This window comes from Perca fluviatilis, chromosome 12 (genome assembly GCF_010015445.1).
Source record: "Perca fluviatilis chromosome 12, GENO_Pfluv_1.0, whole genome shotgun sequence".
In the NCBI taxonomy this organism is placed as follows: Eukaryota; Metazoa; Chordata; class Actinopteri; order Perciformes; family Percidae; genus Perca; species Perca fluviatilis.
Window position 1 is genome coordinate 37,898,266 of NC_053123.1, and position 20,701 is coordinate 37,918,966.

Sequence of the window (20,701 nt, forward strand, 5' to 3'; positions counted from 1 at the left end):
ATAATACAATAGAAAAAGGCAATTTAAAAAAAACACATAAAGAACAATACATTTATCTCCTGGATAGGCTCATAAGCCAGTGAGTCCAAATACCAGAGGAGTATCGCACAGAGCTTAGTCCAGGATTTGTCAGTGCAGTGATGATACTATTTGCCGAGCTCGAAAGCCTGCACATACACCTGTACATAAGATTACGTAGTACAGCAGGGCAATTTGGCAAACCCACGTTTACTAACATTTGACTTGCACTACTCCATCGTGGGACCCTCAGTAGCATCCGCAAGGCATCATTATACGCTACCATTAGCTTTTGCATACTACTCTTTTTGTAGCGTCTCCTCAGGTGTGCAGTATACATGGTAGTGCAGTACACCTTGAAGATTCTGATTTTAACAGGTAGTGAGCACATTCCAAACCTGCGGATCAGCATGTTAGCCTGTCCATAAAGCATGCCACACTGTCTGTTAATGTCTCTGTCATCAGACAAGTCTGCAGTCACATAGTGTCCCAAATATTTACATTCATTAGTAACCTTAAGGCTATTACCTGACAAAAAGAAATCAAGGAATATCAATTTGGAGTCATCTCTGCTTCGACCTATCATAATAATACTTTTCTTTGAGTTGTATTTTATATCAAAGTCTGTTCCATACTGTGATTACACAGCTCTTGTAACCTGGCGCTGTATGGACAAAAAATAAAAGGTCATCCGCATACATTAGGTGGTTAATGGTACTATTGCGAACCCTACAGCCGTTCCACAATCATTTAAAAATCTTGAAAGTTCGTCCATACAAACATTAAATAAAAATGGAGACAAAATGCTGCCCTGTCTTACTCCATTTGACACACAAAAAGATGCAGATAAACAATTTCCCCATTTTACAGACATTAACTGATGGCCATACCAAAAAAACAGAATTCTCACAAGACATTTTGGAGCACCTTTCTCATACAACTTAGAGAATAATTTTTCATGGTTTACATAGTCAAAGGCCTTTGAGTCGTCAATAAAACACATACAAATTTTTGTATTATGTCTATTGTACAGATCCAAGATTTCTTTCAAAGCAAAAATGTACATATCTGTTCCATGTTTGGGTTTAAAGCCAAACTGGTTATCAGAAGTCAGAAAAAACTCTTCCATCTTATTCAGAATGGACCTTTCCAGTACCTTAGACAAAGTGCTGGCCAGAGCTATAGGTCTGTAATTGTCTTTACTGTTAATTTTTCCAGTTTTATCTTTTACAATTGGAACCAAAATGACAGACAATAATCGGTCAGGTAGGACTCCATGAATAAGAAAGCCTGTAAAAGGGTGATAGAATGATTATATGGGGTATTTCACACTGTTCCTTATGGTCTCCTAATGGGGTATGTAACATTAGTTGGGCTGAAAATGGCCTGGTTGATATTTTATTGGCCCTTATGCATCCCTGTGTTTTGGCCCTATTTGTAACAAGAGCTTTTCTTCCAAATATGGTATGGTCATGAATATTTAGATGAGCTGCGCGCTGCTTGGTTGAGCCTTATCCCCATACACACGCGTAGAGACGCGCGCCTATTGGTTAAGCGAATCGCCATATACACGCATTAGAGACGCGTGCTGATTTGTTGAGCGAATCCCCAATACACATACATTAGATACGTGACAGAATCTCATATTCCAGAAATTGCAATATTTCGTTACCAAATTCACTTCTGAGACTTTTTTATGCGAGAAATCAACTACATAAAGCTCAAATATATATATATATTATTTCCCCAATCGTTTGTTTAAATAACTCAACACATTATAATTACACACATTGAAAGAGTAACTGGAACCTGTGGTAAAAGATTGCTGGCGTAACAAGCTCGCTGACCGCGCTCTCACTCACATACACCGGGCATTTAGCTAGCAGGAAGAGGAGAGTTGGAGGCCCTGGAGCTCTGTCAGAGCAGCGGCGTTTCGTAGTCCATTAGCCCAAAAGGGTGACTTGAGCGGGTATGGAGTGCTGTGGATTGCCAGCCGTGACTGAGCTCCATCTACCTCTCAGCAGGCCGGGGTCTGTGAAGGAAGGCAGGCCAGGCGGCAAGGCAGCAACACAGGCAGCACCGGCGCTGAACTCCGCCACACAGTCGGACAAAATTTGCAATTAGACATACATTTTCATAAAACGGCCCATATTTGACCTCTACATTGTTGATTTCTCACATAAAAGAAGTGAATTTAATGGTAAAATAGCAGATGAACAATGTATACAATTTCTGAGATCTGCACGACCTAGATTCAGAGGACTAACTGATCTCAGGTCAGTTGTGTAGCCTATGCTAATGTTGGGGCGTGACAAACACAGACTAGAGCCAAATGAGGAGGAGCCCCAATAGTTGACGTCAACTATGGGGCTCGTTGAGATTCGCCCGTTTTCCGAAGCAGTTTCATATAGTGAGATTTGCAGAGAAAAGAGGTGTCAATAGGATTTAGAGGTTCTATGTATGTCCTAGTTACCCACTAAACTGTCATTATTCAACTATGACAAGGTAAAATCAGTTTTGCATTCTATCACCCCTGTAAAACAAATGGCAAGCAAGGGATACAATTTACTGCAAGCATATTTTAAATGCTCAGCAGATATCCCATCTGCACCACATGCCTTGTTGTAATGCAGCTTCATCACTATCTCAAAAACGTCTTGTGGAGAGACAGACACATCTTCAATCCTCTCAATTTTGTCAACAATAAAAGGATTACTCTTAACAGCATTAAAAATCTCAAAGTAATGTTTTTGCCACATCCGTGCAATCTGTTCTGCTCCATTTACACCATCAATATGTGTGGGTAGGAACAGTTTATTGCTATTCATTCTTTTTATTTCTTTCCAAAAATCTGGAAAGAAATAATTTAATTCTCATTATTTTTAATAAACCGTAGGGCATATTTGAAGTTTGTCTTTGCTTTCTTCATGTACTCAAAAACATGACCAAACTTGGGTCTGCCTGATTCAACCCAAGCCTTAAAGGCCCTTCTAGCCTCAGCATGAGACTTCTCCACATATTCATTCCAGCCTGGTTTAACTTTATATGTCTTTATCTTATTCAAATGCTGACTTGAGACCAGGAGAGTCTATAATCTTACCATACAATGAGCACAATTCAACTCTGTGTTGCAGATTCTGACAGTTAATATCATTACAGGTTACAGCACTTTTAGACAGCTCAATATTACTCAGCCTAGTTTCAGTCTGGGCAGTATATGTACAAATGTCCTCTGTCGTTAAAGTGGACCACTTAATTTTTTCAACTTGCGTTTCATTGCTCACACACTTAAGAGATGGAACTTTGCCCACATTCACCACCTAGGAGAAAGGCACATGATCCGACATAGCAAATTCATAATTAATCCGAATGGATACAATAGAATCATGAGCATCACTGGTACATATACAATGATCTAACCAGGATGTAGTACCTCACTAATGTAAGTGTAGCTGTCGTTTGGTAAAAGTACTTCACTGGCCAGAGAAAGGATATTTTCTGAGCAAAAATGCTTTAAATGAGTAGCAAACAAGGACCTATTATCAGAGAGATCCGCATTGAAATCCCCCACAATAAAGGTGCTGCTAGAAGCATTATCTTGTATATAAGCCATAATATAGGCCAACCTATTAAGGTACTCAAATTCATTATCAGCGCATTCATATGGTGTATATATGTTCAATATTGTAAACTTTTTATCCTCACAACAGAATTCCACCCCTATAGCCCAGTCAACGTTCAGCCTGACCACTTTAATCAGATGGTCATACTTTTTTCGCCACAACACCGCAACACCTCCAGGAATTCTGCCACGGATTATCCTGGTACTACAGTCTGTGGTAGACTCCCCTGCCCCATAGAAGTCGTCATGTATGGAGTTCAGTTTTTCTAAGTCCTGTTTAGATAGGAAAGTCTCCTGCATACACAATATATCGTAAGTTTCTAAAAGCTTGTTTACAACAAGGCGGCGAGCTTTGTCGGCTTTGTCATGCCCAACACGTAATCCTCGGACATTATATGATCCAATTGTAAGATTCATTGTCCATTAAGTAGAATCATGAGCTTTCTCCTCGTGGATCACTTCGATAGCCACAGGCCCTGATGTAACCCCAGGTGCAGAACTGTTTCCATCCTCACCGGCCATTTGGGCTAAGCTAACATACTCTCTCGATTTGCGAGCCTCGTAGTACCGGTGCACATATACCCCCGCAGGCCAGAGTTGCGTGATCATACATCGCTTCGGCCCACTTCTTTACACTCCGCTACCACATGGAACGAACCAAAACGGTTGCTAGTGGACGCTATTTTCTTACAAGTCACCAGTTTGTCCAGTTTCCCAGACAAATAAGTGCACAAAGTATCAGCGTCTAGCTCAGGGGAAAACCTAGTGGCAAAGACACTCACCAATTTGGTCTTAATCACGGGGGACATTTCTCTCAGTTCCAGTGCCGATTATTCCCATTTTCTTCGCTACTCCCTTCTTATGGGCGTATTGCACAGCTGCATTGGACTGCCTCACAAAGCTTGGCTGCTTATATTTTCCTTTCTTTACCACCTGCACCACTCCAGGGACCGTGGTATAGCATCTGTAGTCTCACCCTCGCGCGCCCCTCTCTGCCTAAACGCGCCCGGTGCCATTTCAGCCTCCATCTCCAACAGTAGTACAGGGGCCGCTTCATAGGCTTGTTGACCCGCGTCTCCGTAAACTTGGCCCTAGTGGTACGCGCCGCCTTTCCAAAGCAGACAATCGATGCTCCACAGCCACCGCGGCCAACTGTGTTCTCATTCTCCCTTGTCTGAGTTTCCAGAGTCACTCTCAGACCAGCTACCTCCCTTACTCAGCTGCTGTACTCTGCTGAGCAGCGCAGATGCGTCCACATGCTCGAATCCAACAGGAGGGAGCTCATCCAGATTGTGCGACACAAATCTGGGAATATTTTCTCCGCACTCATTAAGCACTTTCAGGCAGTCTTTTATGTTATTAATGTCTTTCTGAGACCCTTTGTGCTTTACGCGCACCTTGAAGTCGGGCACTTTCCAATTAACCTAGTATTACATTTTATTACTGTGATGTATTACCACGTTATTACTTTGGTAATTACATGTTATTACCTATATATTACCTCTTTATTATCTCACTGTTACCCCACTATTACCATCTTATTACCGAACCAGATATGACAGAACCAAAGAGAACTTTGCTTCTGCTGCTGTCTATCTGTCAGCTGGGTCCTGCACTCTGAGTCTGATCATTTTATCCAATACACACTGATGTAAGAATGTCACAAGGGCATTTCCTCTTAGTCTCAAACAAGGTTGAATATTATAAAAGTGTTAATTTAAAAGTTGAATACTACCCTGAATGTATAAAAAATGTGGAACAAGTTTGAATGGAGTTTTTGGTGAATGTATGAAGGAGTAGATAGCAGATGAAAATAAATAAATTTGTGTCAAATTTGAACATTCAAACAAATTTTAGTAGTTTAAAATGTTGTGTGGCTTGGTCATTTGTTAAAATATGTGAAAGTTTAGTTGGAGGATATCATTAATGCCAGCTAACTCAGTGAGCTCTTTACAACACTGCTATCATAAATTATTATCCAGTACTTCAATAAGTGAGCATCAAAAGCATCAGAAATGTGTCAAATATTACTAAAATTGAAACATCCATCCATACATCTTCGTCCGCTTATCCGGTGTCGGGTCGCGGGGGGAGCAGCTCCAGCAGGGGACCCCAAACTTCCCTTTCCCGAGCAACATTAACCAGCTCCGACTGGGGGATCCCGAGGCGTTCCCAGGCCAGGTTGGAGATATAATCCCTCCACCTAGTCCTGGGTCTTCCCCGAGGCCTCCTCCCAGCTGGACGTGCCTGGAACACCTCCCTAGGGAGGCGCGGCAGGGCATCCTTACCAGATGCCCGAACCACCTCAACTGGCTCCTTTCGACGCAAAGGAGCAGCGGCTCTACTCCGAGCTCCTCACGGATGACTGAGCTTCTCACCCTATCTCTAAGGGAGACGCCAGCCACCCTCCTGAGGAAACCCATTTCGGCCGCTTGTAAAATTGAAACAAGCATTGTTTAATTAATTAAAGAACAGATTTCTTGTCGGAAGTTTACTAACTTTAGCTTTGTATGAGAGAATTTTAAATAACAGAAAATTTATTTTTACTGCAGCTACAAACTAAAGTCCGGGTATTGAGCTGCCAGATCTTTTTTCTGTTAATTTTGTGATTTATTTCTCACCGGGGATTTCCACTGGATGCGTAACAGCTGCGGACCGGCTCCGCTGCGTGTCTGCTGCGTGCTCCGCCGTCCGTCAATACCCACCGGGTCCGGATGTGTTGCCGTGACTGACAGCTGTAGTCACGAGGACCCACAAGTTCTCGAATTCAGGTAGAATAGAACCACAAAACCAACAACAGTTAGTTTCCATCCAGAGGAGTAGAGGGGAAACGACTCTGAGCTGTGTTTTCAAGGTGTAGTGCAGGAAATATGATCCGGCCGTGAGCACGGTGTGAGCTCTCCGTCGTCCGTCAAAAATAGAATGTGTATCTGCTGCGGAGGGCTGCGGACTGACGGAACTGGGACGGAGTCGGGACGCAGACGTTCTGCAGTCTGTGGAAATACACACACTGACTTTAATGGAAACCTGATGACTCCTTCGACGTTCCGCAGACGTTGCGGAGACGTTCCGCATCCAGTGGAAATTGCCGGTTAAGAGTGTACTTCCATATTCAGCCAACAGTCCGCTGGACAAACAGAGCAGCAAAGCAAACGAAAAGACTGATGTCATCTGTGGAAAGATATTAAACAAAGTCCACAAACTGAATACAAATAAATAATGTCAGACAATGATTGATCATTAATGAGCCCGTCATCAAATTAAAGCATCATGCTAGTTATAAGTGTATTACATACTATATATATGGTTTATATTTGATAGATTATCTCATGATTAAAATGTCTAATTATTAAGTACACCAAGTTTTCTTAAAATAGAAAATGTCCTTTCGATTAATATAAGATTAGTTCAGGACACACACCCACACCTATACAGGGGCCTGTTCTGTTTAACATCTACATGCTTTCACTGGCTCAGAAAACAAAATATATACCATAGTTATGTGGATGACACACACATTTACATAACATTATCTCCAGGGGACTATAGTCCAATACAAAAACTGACTAAGACCAGCACGCCCATGGGCGGGAAACTGACAACTGCGTCGGTCTTAAACTAGCAAAGACACTGGCGTCGGGCTTTGCCGGGTGCAAGATAGGACCCTAAGAAAACACAGAGACTACATACAGCAGGTAACGAGGTAACAATTCAGTTCATTTCAAATCAATTTTTTCATCCCCAGGGGGCAATTAACGATGAACAGGTGGAACACATCAGGCAGCCAATCACACAGGAGGAAGTCAAACAAGACACACTACCAAGGAACACAGAGACTACAAAATAAAACAGGAAACATCAAGAAACACAGAGACTACAAAATAAAACAGGAAACTGAAACATGAAACATACACACGGATGGAACATGAACACAGAGAAGACAGAAATACACGAGATAATATACAAGGAAACAGGAAAAGCTACAACCATATACATTTATTTATTAAGTGTATAATAACACAATACCATAGAAAGTACTATATATCTATCTTTATTTATCTGTAGTTTATTGTTGTTTACTGTCTGTTTACTTTTTGTAAAAATATTTAGCTAAAAGTTTATTGTTATTCCTATACTGTATTTTGTATACCTCTTTATTTAAAGAGTGTTTTGGAAGCTGCTAAAATCTGCTGCTGGAATCTAATTTCCTTGTGGAGTCATCCCAAAAGGATCATTAAAGAGAAGTCTAAGTCTAACCCTTATAACAGCAGGAAAACCCTAAAATAAACTAAATGATGTTTTATTAAAGATATCCTAGATATTACAGTTTTTTCAATTGCTTAAGCACAATTTTGAAAACAGGGACAGTCTTTTCAAAACACTACACACAATTAGCACAACCACACACCCAATCAGCAGAACACCTCAGACCCTTTGCAAAATGAAACACTAATTTATAAAAAAACATATTTTGTTACCATATGAAACGCACACGTTCCATATGACTTAATCCTGTTTGAACCAGTTACACACTGCTGTTGCTAACCTAAAACACTTTTAGCAACTCTACTTCTCAGTGATTAGAGTACTGTAAATGAAGTACACAGAGAAAGTGCAAATGTACAATAAGTTCACCAAACACTACACTAGACCAATGCTGCAGACTGAGGAAAATATTTTTCTCTATTTATTCTCTAATATTTATTTCTCTCCATATACCCAAATCAGTCAACATGTCAACATGGAGAATCACAACAAAACATGTCCCAGTTTTCATGCTACTACAGTAGTGTGCATAACACTGTTAGCTCAGCAAACAACAGACACACATAAAATACGGTATCCAGTACAGGTTACAATCACAAAAATACACAGAAATACATGGAAAAATACTAGACATTATCTCTTCTCCTAGCTGGATCTGGCCAGAGAATTTCATCAACATCACAGGCGACATCGTCATTTGCAAGACAACCGTCTTGAATGTTGAATCCATCCTTGCGCAGCTGCAGCGTCGATTTGGTCACAGGCGTCCTCCATGGCCTCAATGAGGGGTACCTGAGCCTGGGGCCTCAATGAGGGGTACCTGAGTCTGGGGCCTGTATGAGGGGTACCTGAGCCTGGGGCCTCAATGAGGGGTACCTGAGTCTGGGGCCTCAATGAGGGGTACCTGAGCCTGGGGCCTGTATGAGGGGTACCTGAGCCTGGGGCCTCAATGAGGGGTACCTGAGCCTGGGGCCTCAATGAGGGTTACCTGAGCCTGGGGCGGGAGATTGTAAACCCTCGTGTGAATATGGGCCCCCTTCCTCCTTGTTGTTCTCGACCCTGAATCCTCATGTCCCAGGGAGGGGTATCAACAGTGCTGATATGGGGCATCCAATGAGCAGCTGATTACTGTAACTGTAGACAGATTTTCTTTGACCTGTTTCCTTGTCTAAATGTCCTCATGACAGACGCCGCTGTATATCTACTAAGATCTGGCTAACTCTTAGTCCAGCCTCCCTCAGCGTCAGTCCTGGTTCACAACATGGTCCACTAGTGTTGTCTTTCATTTGATAAATTTGGTCCTCTTCTTCTTTGAGCATATTCTCCGGCTTCAGATCTTCCTCTCCCTCTCCCTCTTCCTCTACCTCGGCCTCTACCTCTGTGGATTCTAACTCTCCCTCTCCCTCTTCCTCTACCTTCACCTCGGCCTCTACCTCTGGCTGGGCCTCTTCCTCTAACTCCTTCTCCTCCTCTGTGGATTCTCCCTCTCACTCTCAGTCTTCTTCTGACTCCTTCCATTTTGGTTGAGGGCAGGTGAACTTACCTGCTGCATTTTATATAGTGCTTAAACCTGATTGGTGTGTCTATAATTTAGCAATCATGTGTTTGCGTACCTGGTGGCTGTGTTTAACCAATTGATTCATGTGTGTTCATTTGAAAGCCTTTGCTTTGAAATTGCAAGGAAATGACATCATGATAAATTTCTGTGTCAAATGCATACAAGTGGGTTTAGTGTTTTGCAATCACTGAGTGTGATGTTTTGCAAAAAGTGTGAAGCTGACAATGTGCTTACAGTTGTGCAGATCTAGGCCAGTGTTTTGCTTCTTGAGTGTAAGGTTTTGCTACTTGTGGGAACGTTTTAATTTTAGTGTGTAAGCAATTGCAAAAAACTGTAAAGATCTTCCAATATATTCAGCTCTTTTCTACATGACAGTGTGAAGTGTGTCTGCAGATTCCCACTGAGAGAAAAGAGAACAGTTGGTGACACTTCACTTGAAGTTTTCTACATAAGAGTGACATGATACTGTCATGACACATGAACCCTAACCCTAACTCTAACACAGATTTAAAAGGGCCCGGACGTTGGAAGAGTCAGACCCAGAGACAACTCAGGATGAACCAGATTAAAGTTATTATCTGGAACTGGGTCATGGTTCATAATGATGATCAGAAATCACCTGAAACAAACAGAACGCTAGTTTAGATGCTTTTATTTAAAACATGCACTCATCACATTCAGCCTCTTTTCTCTTATGAACAGTTATTCAGTATGTACAGTATATATGTTTATGTGTTTATAGTTTTATTTCATATTAATGTTTGTTTGTTTATGTTTTGCACCTTTCACCGAGGCAAATCACTTTAAAGAAGACACACACACACACACACACACACACACACACACACACATATACACATACACACATATTGTGCCCCTGTAAAGGGGAAAATAGAATTTCAGTTTTATTCCCACTCGCGATACATCAACCAATGTGTCCCTGAGCAAAGCACACGTGTTGCTCCAGAGGCGGGCAACCTCTGACATATGTAGCAACTGTAAGCTAAATAAGATGTAAAATAATGTAATGTTTGCTGTTTGGGCATATTGTTGACATTGGGGAACATGTGGTTTTTCTACCAGGCCAAGATATAACCAGGTCCACCTGAAAAATATCAGTTTCTTCACCACCAGCAACATCCCTGGTTTTGACTCCATGTGCACATTCCCCCTGGAGAACCAGGATCACCTGGGAAGGTGTTTACAGTTTCAATGACCTTTGAGATGACTGGTAGGATGCTGATAGGTCGACTAACTAATAACCTGTTTGTCACCAGATGTATAAACATGGGTTATAGCAGATTATACACATGGGTTATAGCAGATTATACACATGGGTTATAGCAGATTATACACATGGGTTATAGCAGATGTATACACATGGGTTATAGCAGATGTATACACATGGGTTATAGCAGGCTTTATAGCAGGCTTTAAGGCATTGGGAACGTTTCTCTCATTATGTAGTTATGTAAATTGCTAGAGACAGTATATGAGTGTGGGTAGTAATGTAATGTGATCATTTATTTTGTTTAAATAAGATAATGTTGTTATGGAGAAGGAAATTAGTAAATCCTGAGTTATTACAGCCGTGTATGAGACCATGCATACTAGAAATTCCTTTCATACATTCAATAGCAAGTGTTGATGAAAATAATAACACCTGCACACTGACTGCAAGCCACAGAATTTATTCATCACAAACATGCAAACATGCAATTACATGTATGTGTTGGTAACTAGGATCAGATCCCAGCTGTCTGATAGAGACAACAGTCTTCATCAAATACAGACATTAACTGTCAAAGAGACCTGCCAACAGATTATAACTGGACATCCCAGACTCACTGCTTTTAATATTTAGATTCATTTCTCACTGAAGTTGTCTCCAAGGTTGATCATTTGTCTCAGTGCACTCAGGATCAGAGTGTTGACATCATCATTGATGTGGGTTTCATCACTGTAGTTCTTCACAGGAAAGATGTAGTTCTCTGGGACTCCCACTGCTGCGCTGAAGTCTTTCACCTGAGTGTTAAACAATGGGAGTTATGAAGGTTTCTGTGCTCATATATAGTACTTAAAATATTTGGACTACAAAGTTAAAACACATGAGGTTATATTTCTGTAAGATTTAGAAAGACAGAAACTCACCTTTTGCTTCAGCTGCTGGCTCTTGTACACATTCTTCAGATCCTTTTTGGTTTCAGGACAGGCTGAATCAATGTGGGTGCCTATTGCCATTTGGGGAATCCCGCAGACAGAAACACACTCAGTATTTTAGCTTTTTCAGGAAGATTCTGTTCATAAAATTCAACAAACAAAAGAAGAGTTTTTACTTTGTAAAAAACTATAAACGTCTAAAAAATCTCTCAGTAAAATGCAAACTTAAGTCAAGAAAAAGCTTAACTCTGATCTGAAACCTGAACATTATTTTAGTTTTTTAGTCCTGATCTTTGTATTATGGGCTGTATCAAACAGTGATAAATGATTGATTATGGACTCAGTGTTAAAGTGCTGAACTCATGTTTGAGTGTTGGAGTCTGACCCCTGACTAGAGATCAAGTTAACCTGCTTACCCAGCTCACTGGCTGCCTCTCTGATGTCGGCCATCTTCTTCAGAACTGTAATTTCTGCTGAGTCAGCAGAAAGCACACAAACCAGAACATGGACTTGGTCGTCTGCAGAGGGACGGGGGTTGTAGCCTGGATCCCCAGGAGACAGTGGAGATGAAGGCTTGAACTGGAAAACACAATTACAATTACAACAGTGAAAACACTTTGAAAGTTACGTAATGTGCAAAATAATCGTTTGTTTGATTGTTAGGAAGTGAACTCATGATCCAAATCTGAATGATAACACAGTCCTAGGCAAGGTTATAATGGTTAACCAGACTATAATAACCTTGGCCCTAGGCCACCTCAGCCTGCTGGTGTTGCAGCATTTCAACTCTTACTTCCTTAAAATGACAAACATCATATTAGCCGATCACTTAGTCATGTTAAAGAGCCCCTATTTACCTTTTTTGGATTAACCCCAAATGTGAGTGTGTTGTATATTTTTTTGTGTATGTAATATATATATATATATATATATATATATATATATATATATATATATATATATATATATATAAAAGTACACAGAACACATTTCACTCCAAATAGATCTTTCTCTCCCACAGAGAGCACTTGAGAGAGGGAAGACATGCAGGAAACTGTCACAGGTCAGATTCAAACCATGGACCTCGTCGAGATATAAACCTCTCAGTATACGATGCCTGCCCTCACCCACTGATCCAACCCGGCCCAAAGTAGGGGCTCTTTAAAAGTTGACTAAAGGGACAGTCGTACCTGGTAACCCTCCTTCACATGTCCTCCCAGGGCCAGTTTGATGTCCCTCAGCACAGATTCCATCTCCATCCTTCAGATCCATGGCGTCATTGAGAGGCAGAAATGACAGAATGTCTCTGGGTTTCCTTCTTTTCTGATTTTAAACCGTTTCATACTGTAACACAACAAGATGAAATGCTGGTTTTAATATCACAGTAATCTACAGATTTATGGTTCTGCAGTGTTTATTCTGTATTAAGTCCCTGTGTACATTAATGTCAGACTAAAACTCTGTTTTATTCTCATGCCAAAGATCATTTAGTTAGGGTAAGCAATGCCTTAGCTTGCAGTTAGATGACTAGGAAACATGGTGGATAAATTAAATAGTAATAAATATTACATCCTAAAAGAGATAAATAGACCGTAAATACCTTGCCTGCATGCTCTTCCTTATTAGGAAGGGCCTTTGTTTCCATGTTCTGTCACAGCCCCGTAGGATTGGGCTACACAGCGCTTTTAAAAACAAAACAAAACAAATGAAAAACACAGTACTAAATCATCCAATGCTGTAGTGTATATTTATAGGTTTTTACCTTGTGGTATAAATTTGTTTCATCAACTAACACAGCCACATTGTCCTTCCAGCTCTTTGTAGAATCACTCCACTGACGTTAAACTACACATAAATTTAATAAAAACGCTTTTAAGTCAGCAAATGACTGAATGAATTAAATACCTTACAATAAGCTTTTTTTATTTTAATTCACCAAACGCAGCCATTTCTTGTAGAAAACGTAACTTCTTTCTTCAGAGGTCTTCGGTGGTTGAGGAAGACTGAGAACATGGAAAATTTTTAGCTAGCACCTTAGCTAAAAACTGCAGGTAAAAAGTGAGCAGTCAGCCTTGAAAACAAGGGGTTTTTAAACACCACAAACCACCCCCTTTATGACGATTTAACACCCACAACAATAGACCTCACATTTACAAGCTAAGCACTGGTCTAACACTAAAACATAAGACAAACTCCAGATGGCCTTTTGTTGTGGAAAAATGAAACGTGGTAAAAAGTGGGCTACATGCCTACGCACTATGACCGAGTGTCATCAGTCGTTAGCTGGACAGCTACGTCTGCGAGAGGCCACCTCAGTTCAAGGGCACAAGACCCTTGTTGCGGGGAGGCGTACGACCGTGATACCTACGTCATAACGTGCACGAGAGGCGCTCCCAGATTCGGCTGCTATATGGCGCTCGCGAGGTGCTGACGTTCGACTGCTACGTCATTACGCTCGCGGTATGCGTGCGCAATTTCGACGATTAGATGCACTACCATATTCGGCCACTAGATGGCGATCTCGAGTACCGACATTCGGTCGCAACGTCATCACGCATGATCATATCATCAGATTGCATGGCAGGTTTGCGCGTGTGTGTGATAACGTCACACATGCACGCGCAATCTTACCATGCAATTACTACTAAGGAGCATAGTATTATAGGGTCCTAGACTGGCATGGCGGTGCAGTACCCCTCGTTGGCTGATGGCTGCGCACATCGGTACATTCCCTCCACGCTGACCAGGGACACTTACATTAACCTGATGGCCGATTATATTCCTCCCCCTTCTTCTTTTGGTGAGGTTGAAACCAGCCTCATCCACAAAGATAATTTCAGGTGGAACAGGCCAGCCGTCAATCTCAAAGATTCTCTGCAAAACACATCAAAACCCAGTAGAGTATATCACTACCCTGAAGCACAGTTCAAGAGGGCACAAATGGCAGCATAAACTGCTATACTGTGATGGTGCACAATACTTCATACAATATCAAAAGTCATACCTGAACATATTCCCCTCGTTGGTCTTTTACCCTGTCAGAGTTTCGTTCAAAAGGGACGCGGTACACCTGTTTCATCCGGAACCGATGCTTTCGGAGGATGCGATCAATTGTGGAAAGGCTGATGGAATTTATTCCTTGAAAATGATTATTATCCTCAATCACTCTCCTTTGAATCTGTCGCAGGAGGATTACATTATTGGCAATAACCATGTTTACAAGCTCCCTCTCTTGCTCCTCTGACAAAAGCCTTAGCCTCCCACCACCAGATGGTCGTTTCTGTATCCTACAAAAACAGAAGCACACATTACTCTACATTTTATGGATTTATTTAGTATTACAGAAGCATAGTACAACATTGCACGTGATGTCAAGGCACAGAGTACAGCACTCAAAAGTTACTGTACGGAGCAGTCGGACTGTAAGTACACCTACCTGTTTTCCTCCCTGAAGGTTCTGATGATGGAGGCGACGGTGAAGCGACTCAAATTAGGCTGGACTCGTTGCCCAGCCTCCCTCATGGTCATACCATGGACAACAACATGGTCCACTAAAGTGGCTCCAATTTCATCTGAGACTGCTTGTCTCCTTGCCCTTACTCCTCCTCCACCTCGTCTTTCACCACGTCCTCCTCTTCTACCTCGTCCTTCACCACGTCTTCCTCCTCTCCCTCCTCGCCTTCCTCCTTCACCACGTCCTCGTCCTCCCTTCTACTTCTCCTTCACCACGTCCTCCTCCTTCTCCTCCTCCTCCTCCTCCTCCTCCTCTTCCTCTTCCTCTTCCTCTTCCTCTTCCTCTCCCTCCTTGACCGTCATTTCTCTGTGGATTCATTGTTCCAAAACTCAATGAACTGACTCTGACCATTTTATCTATCTGTTGAAAGAATGGTGAAAGATTCTGTTTGGTGTGTGATCAATTTTGACTTGTAGTGTTTCCACCTGGGTAATTGTGTGCTAATTGAGCTTCAGCTGTGCTGACTTGAGTGAGCAAAATTGAATGCTGTGCTTTCTAAATGACAACATGGTGTAGGCAATGAGAAATTTAGGGATTTGTGTGTAGAGTTTTGCAGTAACAGTTAAACAAATCTGACTCATGTGTCAAAACCAGGGAATAGTGTTTATAGTTTAGTGAAATGGGTGTGCTTTTTGAAAAATGGCGTTATGGTTTTGAACTTTTAGTTCAAAAGCCTGGTTATAGTGTTTAAGCAATTGAGAAAAACTGTAATACTGGAATAATATATTGATGCATTACTAATGATGTGATTTAATCCAAAGTGAATGATTTTATGATTATCATCTGAGTTGAGATCTGTAGAGCATGTGTGTTTAGTTATGTCTCTTAAAGTGAATGTGGAACATGTCCCGGGACGTCCCTACATAGTTGGAGATGGTTACACCTTTCTGTCAGACAAGGCAGGTTGAGAACTGAATGTGGCTTGGCAGCAGATCTCTTCCCCATCGGCCTGAGGTCATGATTAGAAGATGTACCTAATAACCTCTGAGTGACAGCAGCAGAGTCTCTGAAGAGGGGAGAAGATTGTTGGTTTCTAAATCCTGGTAATCTGGATATGATATATATAGATATACTGAACTAACCAGTTATATACACACACACACACACACACACACACACACACACACACACACACACACACACACTTATACACACACACACACACATACACACACACACACTATACACACACACACACACACACTTAGACACACACACACTATACCCACACAGATACACACACACACACACACTCACACACTCACACACACACACACACACACTCACACACACACACACACACACACACACACACACACACACACACACACACACACACACACACACACACACACACAGAGACACACACATTCCCATGAGGTGTTAGAAGTAACACATGAGGAACTAACCTTAACCCACATGAGTAATCAGATCACAGATGGGCAGGACTTCTATCAGAATCAGAGTTGATTATCTAAGTTAGTAACACGTAGAAATACAGTGCGTCACATGGTTGATGAAACAGGGAGGATGTGTTCTATAAAGAGGCTCTGAGTTCTGATCTCTGCAGCAGATCACCTACAGCTACAAGATGGGGAACCACTCTAGTAACGCCATGCTGGACATATTGGTAAGTGTGTTTCTCAGTAAATTGTGTTGTGGTGATTAGTATACTGGACATTTTTGTTGTTTGATATTATAATTATTGATACTTTGAATATTTGCAATGTGTGTTTTTAAGTATTTTATAAATGAAGAGAGACTTAAAATAAGAGGAAGGTTTTGTTTTCAGACTCATTTGTTTTTTCATTATCTAGTAGGATTAGTAGTGCAGATTACAGAAGCTAGATGACAAACATTAATATAATGATATCATGATGTGACTCTGGTCCCATACAAACACTGAGTTCACTCTCATTACTACCCTGATCTGTGAAGAATGTTGCCTGATGCCTAAATGTTTTTTCCTTTCAGGAACGGTTTATATGAGGGCCGCACGTTCATTCAGTAAGACATGAAGTTTATTTCTGAACTCTGAACTTTTTTTATAATATTTTTTCATATTGAATTATACATGTTAATCATTTTGTCTACTCAATTTAGCTCTATTTGCCTATTACCTAATAACTACACCATTTTCTCTTCAGCTTTGAGTGAACAAATACATTCTACAAATCAACTTAATTTTGCAATATATTAACTGTATTTATTCCAAGTGATGAAAAGTGTTGCAGACTATATTTACATGTTTTCTAAATGTATTTCTTTGTAGGCTCGATCTTTTATTATAATCATTATTCATAAAAAATGATACATGTTGTTAATCAATGTAAGTAATTACATAATTCATCTTCAGATGTGAGTGAACCATGGAGGAAAATATCTTGGGGGTGAGTTCACTTTGACTTGTTGCTGCTCTCTGCTCTTTAACATAATCTACACAAGTGTAGCATTGGCTTTTGTTGCCTTTATTGATAGGACAGATTAATTAGTGATAATAATATATAATAATAATAATAAAAATAGTGATACTGTAGATCCTTGGAGGAGACTTAGCCGGGAGGAGATCAGGTTGCAGCTCTGGAGACAGACCTTTAGTTAGCGGCTGGAGCAACTTGAATTCAAAACCCAGCGCCTGGCTGTTACAGATGCTAACTGAAGGTTGGGTTTGGATTTAATCCAATAAACAAACTATCAAAATGTAGATTGATCAGAGTTCTGTGAATCTGCAGCCGATTGCTCTTCCTTAACCAACGGAGGTTTGTCTCAGTACACTTAAACTGACAACTGAATGGGGAAGTTTAGATAGAGACTTTCAGGGAGGCTCAAATTCAGTTTCAGAGCTACTGAATCAAATTTCATAATAGTAAACTCAGGTTTCAACTCTATTGGAATTCAGTTTCAAACGTACACAAGAGTTAGACTTCATGAAAGGAATCTGGACTTTTATCAAGCAGGAGACATTTGGCGAATTCTTTAAACTCTAAAAGTAAATGTGATCCTGTCTTAACAGAGACAATGCGAGAGATCTCCAGTATGTGAAGGAGTATAAGCCTGGAAACAAGGACATCAAACATGTCCGAATCCTTCTGTATGGACCTGACGGAGCTGGAAAGTCCAGCTTCATCAAGTCTGTCTGCAGCGTCATACAAGGCAGAGTGACTACTCCTGCTTTGACCTCTGACAAAAGTTACAATGGAACAGTAAGACAACTTTAGATCAACCTCTAAAGCAACATCGACTGTTTAATAAATCTTTCTCTTTAACTTTTCCCCCAACTTAACCCTAACTAAATGATCTGCATGAGAATAAACAGAGTTTAGTCTGACATTAATGTATCAGGGACTTCATACAGAATAAACACTGCAGAACCATAAATCTGTAGATTACTGTGATTAAAACCAGCATTTCATCTTGTTGTGTTACAGTATGAAACGTTTAAAATCAGAAAAGAAGGAAACCCAGAGACATTCTGTCATTTCGTCTTCAATGACGTCATGGATCTGAAGGATGGAGATGGAATCTGTGCTGAGGACATCAAACTGGCCCTGGGAGGACATGTGAAGGAGGGTTACCAGGTACGACTGTCACTTTAGTCAACTTTAAAGAGCCCCTACTATGTGGCCGGGTTGGATCAGTGGGTAGAGCAGGCGCACGTATACTGAGAGGTTTATATCTCGACGTAGAGGTCCATGGTTTGAATCTGACCTGTGACAGTTTCCTGCATGTCTTCCCCCCTCTCTCAAGTGCTCTCTGTGGGAGAGAAAGATCTATTTGGAGTGAAATGTGTTCTTGTGTACTTTATATATATATATATATATATATATATATATATATATATATATATATATATATATATATATATATATATTACATACACAAAAAAATATACAACACACTCACATTTGGGGTTAATCCAAAAAAAGGTAAATAGGGGCTCTTTAACATGACTAAGTGATCGGCTAATATGATGTTTGTCATTTTAAGGAAGTAAGAGTTGAAATGCTGCAACACCAGCAGGCTGAGGTGGCCTAGGGCCAAGGTTATTATAGTCTGGTTGACCATTATAACCTTGCCTAGGACTGTGTTATCATTCAGATTTGGATCATGAGTTCACTTCTTAACAACAAACAAACGATATGTATTTCCTTGCACATTATGTAATTAAGAGTTTTCTTTTTTACTGTTGTAATTGTAATTGTGTTTTCCAGTTCAAGCCTTCATCTCCACTGTCTCCTGGGGATCCAGGCTACAACCCCCGTCCCTCTGCAGACGACCAAGTCCATGTTCTGGTTTGTGTGCTTTCTGCTGACTCAGCAGAAATTACAGACTCAGTTCTGAAGAAGATGGCCGACATCAGAGAGGCAGCCAGTGAGCTGGGTAAGCAGGTTAACTTGATCTCTAGTCAGGGGTCAGACTCCAACACTCAAACATGAGTTCAGCACTTTAACACTGAGTCCATAATCAATCATTTATCATAGATTGATACAGCCCATAATACAAAGATCAGGACTAAAAAAACTAAAATAATGTTCAGGTTTCAGATCAGAGTTAAGCTTTTTCCTGACTTAAGTTTGCATTTTTACTGAGAGATTTTTTAGACGTTTATAGTTTTTTTTTACAAAGTAAAAACTCTTCTTTTTGTTTGTTGAATTTTATGAACAGAATCTTCCTGAAAAAGCTAAAATACTGAGTGTGTTTCTGTCTGCAGGGATTCCCCAAATGGCAATAGGCACCCACATTGATTCAGCCTGTCCTGAAACTGAAAAGGATCTGAAGAATGTGTACAAGAGCCAGCAGCTGAAGCAAAAGGTGAGTTTCTGTCTTTCTAAATCTTACAGAAATATAACCTCATGTGTTTTAACTTTGTAGTCCAAATATTTTAAGTACTATATATGAGCACAGAAACCTTCATAACTCCCATTGTTTAACACTCAGGTGAAAGACTTCAGCGCAGCAGTGGGAGTCCCAGAGAACTACATCTTTCCTGTGAAGAACTACAGTGATGAAACCCACATCAATGATGATGTCAACACTCTGATCCTGAGTGCACTGAGACAAATGATCAACCTTGGAGACAACTTCAGTGAGAAATGAATCTAAATATTAAAAGCAGTGAGTCTGGGATGTCCAGTTATAATCTGTTGGCAGGTCTCTTTGACAGTTAATGTCTGTATTTGATGAAGACTGTTGTCTCTATAAGACAGCTGGGATCTGATCCTAGTTACCAACACATACATGTAATTGCATGTTTGCATGTTTGTGATGAATAAATTCTGTGGCTTGCAGTCAGTGTGCAGGTGTTATTATTTTCATCAACACTTGCTATTGAATGTATGAAAGGAATTTCTAGTATGCATGGTCTCATACACGGCTGTAATAACTCAGGATTTACTAATTTCCTTCTCCATAACAACATTATCTTATTTAAACAAAATAAATGATCACATTACATTACTACCCACACTCATATACTGTCTCTAGCGCAATTTACATAACTACATAATGAGAGAAACGTTCCCAATGCCTTAAAGCCTGCTATAAGCTGCTATAACCTGTAAAT

At 40.7% G+C, this 20,701-nt stretch overlaps 2 pseudogenes; one reads left to right on the forward strand and one right to left on the reverse strand.

The window, feature by feature from the left end:
- Positions 1-11,139: 11,139 nt before the first annotated feature.
- LOC120569493 lies at positions 11,140-15,270 on the reverse strand (annotated as a pseudogene).
- A 1,444-nt stretch (positions 15,271-16,714) lies between these two features.
- On the forward strand, positions 16,715-20,426 carry LOC120570156 (annotated as a pseudogene).
- Positions 20,427-20,701: the final 275 nt, after the last annotated feature.